Genomic DNA, 5,919 nt, shown 5'->3' on the forward strand with positions numbered 1-5,919 from the left:
GATATGATAGCAAACAGAGGCGGAGTGGCAATCGGGAGATTGGGCCGGTAGTCCATCCATCCATCCATCCATCCATCTTCGTCCGCTTATCCGGTGTCGGGTCGCGGGGGGAGCAGCTCCAGCAGGGGACCCCAAACTTCCCTTTCCCGAGCAACATTAACCAGCTCCGACTGGGGGATCCCGAGGCGTTCCCAGGCCAGGTTGGAGATATAATCCCTCCACCTAGTCCTGGGTCTTCCCCGAGGCCTCCTCCCAGCTGGACGTGCCTGGAACACCTCCCTAGGGAGGCGCCCAGGGGGCATCCTTACCAGATGCCCGAACCACCTCAACTGGCTCCTTTCGACGCAAAGGAGCAGCGGCTCTCTCCGAGCTCCTCACGGATGACTGAGCTTCTCACCCTATCTCTAAGGGAGACGCCAGCCACCCTCCTGAGGAAACCCATTTCGCCGCTTGTACCCTGGATCTCGTTCTTTCGGTCATGACCCAGCCTTCATGACCATAGGTGAGGGTAGGAACGAAAACTGACCGGTAGATCGAGCTTTGCCTTCTGGCTCAGCTCTCTTTTTCGTCCACAACGGTGCGATAGATTGAATGCAATACCGCACCCGCTGCGCCGATTCTCCGACCAATCTCCCGCTCCATTGTCCCCTCACTCGCGAACAAAACCCCAAGGTACTTGAACTCCTTCACTTGGGGTAAGGACTCATTCCCTACCTGGAGAAGGCATTCCATCGGTTTCCTGCTGAGAACCATGGCCTCCGATTTAGAGGTGCTGATCCTCATCCCAACCGCTTCACACTCGGTTGCGAACCGATCCAGTGAGTGCTGAAGGTCGCAGGCCGATGATGCCATCAGGACCACATCATCTGCAAAGAGCAGCGATGAGATCCCCAGCCCACCAAACTGCAACCCCTCCCCCACCCCGACTACGCCTCGATATCCTGTCCATAAATATTACAAACAGGATTGGTGACAAAGCGCAGCCCTGGCGGAGGCCAACCCTCACCTGAAACGAGTCCGACTTACTACCGAGAACCCGGACACAGCTCTCACTTTGGTCATACAGAGATTGGATGGCCCTGAGTAGAGACCCCTCACCCCATACTCCCCGCAGCACCTCCCACAGTATCTCCGGGGGACCCGGTCATACGCCTTCTCCAAATCCACAAAACACATGTAGACCGGTTGGGCATACTCCCAGGCTCCCTCCAGGATCCTTGCGAGAGTGAAGAGCTGGTCCGTTGTTCCACGACCAGGACGGAATCCGCATTGTTCCTCCTCAACCCGAGGTTCGACTATCGGCCGAACCCTCCTTTCCAGCACCTTGGAGTAGACTTTACCAGGGAGGCTGAGAAGTGTGATACCCCTATAATTGGCACACACCCTCTGGTCCCCCTTTTTAAAAAGAGGAACCACCACCCCAGTCTGCCACTCCTTTGGCACCGTCCCAGACTTCCACGCAATGTTGAAGAGGCGTGTCAACCAGGACAGCCCCTCCACACCCAGAGCCTTGAGCATTTCTGGACGGATCTCATCAATCCCCGGGCTTTGCCACTGTGTAGTTGTTTGACTACATCAGTGACTTCCGCCTGGGAAATCGACGACAATCCCCGTTATCCTCCAGCTCTGCCTCTAACATAGAGGGCGTATTAGTCGGATTCAGGAGTTCCTCAAAGTGCTCCCTCCACCGCCCTATTACCTCCTCAGTGGAGGTCAACAGTGTCCCATCCTTACTGTACACAGCTTGGATGGTTCCCCCCCCCCTCCTGAGGTGGCGAACAGTTTTCCAGAAACACTTTGGTGCCGACCGAAAGTCCTTCTCCATGTCTTCTCCAAACTTCTCCCACACCCGCTGCTTTGCCTCTTTCACGGCAGAGGCTGCAGCCCTTCGGGCCCTTCGGTACCCTGCAACTGCCTCCGGAGTCCTCCGAGATAACATATCCCGGAAGGACTCCTTCTTCAGTCGGACGGCTTCCCTGACCACTGGTGTCCACCACGGTGTTCGTGGGTTACCGCCCCTTGAGGCACCTAAGATCCTAAGACCACAGCTCCTCGCCGCAGCTTCAGCAATGGAAACTTTGAACATTGTCCACTCGGGTTCAATGCCCCCAGCCTCCACAGGGATGCACGAAAAGCTCCGCCCGGAGGTGTGAGTTGAAAAGTCTGTCGGACAGGGGCCTCCTCCAGACGTTCCCAATTTACCCGCACTACACGTTTGGGCTTACCAGGTCTGTCCAGAGTCTTCCCCACCCCTGACCCAACTCACCACCAGATGGTGATCGGTTGACAGCTCTGCCCCTCTCTTCACCCGAGTGTCCAAAACATACGGCCTCAGATCAGATGAAACGATTATGAAATCGATCATTGACCTTCGGCCTAGGGTGCTCTGGTACCAGGTACACTTATGAGCATCCCTATGTTCGAACATGGTGTTCGTTATAGACAATCCATGACTAGCACAGAAGTCCAACAACAAACAACCACTCTGGTTTAGATCAGGGAGGCCGTTCCTCCCAATCACGCCCTCCAGGTGTCTCCATCATTGCCCACGTGTGCGTTGAAGTCCCCCAGCAGAACAATGGAGTCCCCCACTGGAGCCCCATGCAGGACTCCAGTCAAGGTCTCCAAGAAGGCCGAATACTCCGAACTCCTGTTTGGTGCATATGCACAAACAACAGTCAGAGTTTCCCCCACAACCCGCAGGCGTGGGGAGGCGACCCTCTCGTCCACCGGGGTAAACTCCAACACAGCGGCGCTCAGCCGGGGCTTGTGAGTATCCCCACACCCGCCCGGGCGCCTCACACCCTGGGCAACTCCGGAGAAGAAAAGAGTCCAACCCCTATCCAGGAGTATGGTTCCAGAACCGAGACTGTGCGTAGAGGTAAGCCCCACCAGATCTAACCGGTAGCGCTCCACCTCCCGCACCAGTTCCGGCTCCTTCCCCACAGAGAGGTGACGTTCCACGTCCCCAGAGCCAGCGTCTGCCGCCCGGGTCTGGTCCGTCGAGGCCCCTGACCTTCACTGCCACCCATGTGGCATCGCACCCGACCCCAACGGTTCCTCCCACAGGTGGTGGGCCCATGGGCTGGAGAGATGGGAGCCACGTAGCTTGTTCGGGCTGTGCCCGGCCGGGCTCCGTGGCAAACCCGGCCACCAGGCGCTCGCCGACGAGCCCGCCGTCTGGGCCTGGCTCCAGACGGGGGCCCCGGGCTTCCTCCGGCAGGGTCACTCCATCTCTACCTTGCTTCTTCATTGGGGTTTTTGAACCATTCTTTGTCTGGCCCCTCACCTGAGACCACTTTGCCTTGGGAGACCCTACCAGGAGCACAAAGCTCCAGACAACACAGCCCTCAGGTTCACAGAGACACACAAACCTCTCCACCACGATAAGGTGATGGTTCACGGAGAAGTGGTCGTAAATCATCCCATGTCGAATCATGACGAGAGATGAGGAATTTTGTTTTGAAACAAAATTTTGAACTGAGCCATGTTGGTTTTTGAAAAAGCGGACTTTTCAGGATGAAACGGATCACCTGGTAGTGTGTATGATAATAGTTATACGTTGCAAGTTCTTAGCAACACCATCCGGTGGCCTGGTGTGGCCGCTGCCCGCTGGTCAAACTGTGCAGCCTCTGCTCAACCCGTACGGTGGGCCACAGGCATCAGTCGCTTATTTCAATACAAACACAGGCTAATCAGAAAACACTAAGAGTAATAACCATGTCTAGGGGGATCAGTGAGCGGCCCCTCCCCAAATGGCATAGCCCTGATCGGCCTACGACGTAAAGCTATCGAACACCTCTTTTTTTCTTAGTCACGTTTTGAAGTCCCCCATCCCCCGGGGGCCTACAAAATTTCCCGGTAGATTTTTTTGGGTCCCACTCCACTGCTGATATAGCCTAGAAATCTAGACGCACCCTAGTGGCAGCAAATTTATTTTGCAGCCAGGGGGGGTCTAGGCACTCTCCATTGACTTGCGAGCTGGAAAAATCAAACTTTGGTCAGGCCAATACCATCGTGTATAGTCGGTGGGCGGGGCTTATGGTTGCTGCTGCTGGGAACAGCGGTCTTCTGGAAGACTTGGAGTTAAGCTTTTCTTTGAGCAATGAAATCATTCTTTAAAAAGGAAGATGAGTTCGGAGTTTTGCCGACCGGATACGGCAAAAGTTGAATCTATCAACTAGCTTCGCTACCTTCTTTGTTGCTCTGCCTGAGAGTAGCGCTATCCTATTACGTGTAGAGGGAATTTGAAAGACAACCGTTTATCCCGCCCCTCGGATTGAGCTCCGTCAATGGTGAGTTCCCAGACCCAACATCTTAATGTGGGTCTGGCTTGTCAGGCCACTGCTGATAGCAAATAATGCCACTTTCAAACTGTATACAAGTGTAATTTTTCTGTTCAATAATTATGCGCACAGACACACATGAACACTCTGGCTGCAGCATACATATAAGACTAGACAACGTCGGAGGCATTGCAAATTTAGAAATAAGAGGACATAAGGGCCCATGAGGTAGGTAGGTAGGTGTGTGTGTGTGTGTGTGTGTGTGTGTGTTTTGTGTGTTCTTTCACACTCATTCAGGATGAGCTTTGGCTTGTGTGAGGAGCTTTCCAGATGACATGAAAGCACAGCTGACAGCGGCAGGGGATTAGCTCTGACTGAAGAAACATCCATGACTGTGGCTGCGGTCGAATAGTCCTTTTTGCTTAAGAAGGTTCCTAACAGAGGGTTATACCCACGGATGTAGTAAAGTGGCAGCCATGATAAGAGACGGTCAAATTATCTAAGTGATAAGGAAAGGTGCTTCAATGCTTCCTTTAGTATCTCCTTTAGCATAGATACACTGGACCATCTTTTACAAAAGGAAACAAGATAATGCCGTCCCACAGTTACTTGCGACAGCAAAATTTAAAGCGATGCATCACCATTTGGCCATTCATAATCAGAATATTAAGCCGTAATACTGTACGCACCATGCATACATTTTATCTTCTTTGAGACATTGCAACACATAATAATAATGTACTTTATGGCACTGTTTTGAGTGGTTTAACACCAGTAATTCGAGAACTTTACAGTTATCTCCGACTTGTAGTAGAACATTACAGTGATCATGTGTATACTAGGCTTGGGCGATTGCTAATATTTTCAAATCGTCCAATCGTGGTTATTCAAAATCGCCTATAGGTGATCTGACCGCCTGTCTGACAGGCTGGCTACATTGAACACACAATTGGACATAACATATTATGCATATGCGGAGTGGCTTCCACTTTCATCAATGAAACCGGCTTGGCTGTCTTGCCTCCTGCTTGGCTGATGTGCGGGAGTAAGCATATTGCGTCATTTCCAGCTGTGTTGCTTCGGTAGCTTAACGCTCATATCCTTCATTACAGCAGCTAATTATCAGATTTCGGTGTAATTAACGTTAAGGATTTAAAAATCACTCGTCACTTAACAAGGCTCAACGGGCAGACTTACTGCTCCACCAGAAACATCTGGAAATGAACTGTCTGGCGCAGATTCTAGATATTATTTTATAACATCTTAGTTCTGATATTAAGTAAGTTAAAATCCCTTAGACATCAGCACAGGAGACACCAATTGCCCATCATTCCATCAACTCTCGATACACGATCTGATCGTCAATCGGCACAAGCTTAGTGTATGCAGAACTGTAAATAAATGGATCACAAAATCCAAAGTGGAAGCGTGACTGGACAGGCCTGAGATCAAAGGAAGAGCTCTGTGAGCATCATCGACCAATATCTGTTCTTGAAAAATTGTCCGGTGTAATCGGTAAAACCGGTGTTGTCACGCGGGGGGAGATGTTTGGCATTAGGAATGTGTCATCATAAAACAACAATGCATTTCTCTCATCTTTAAACAGCTGGATGCATCTGTCTGCCAGCTCTTC

This window comes from Perca flavescens, chromosome 17 (genome assembly GCF_004354835.1).
Source record: "Perca flavescens isolate YP-PL-M2 chromosome 17, PFLA_1.0, whole genome shotgun sequence".
Classification (NCBI taxonomy): Eukaryota; Metazoa; Chordata; class Actinopteri; order Perciformes; family Percidae; genus Perca; species Perca flavescens.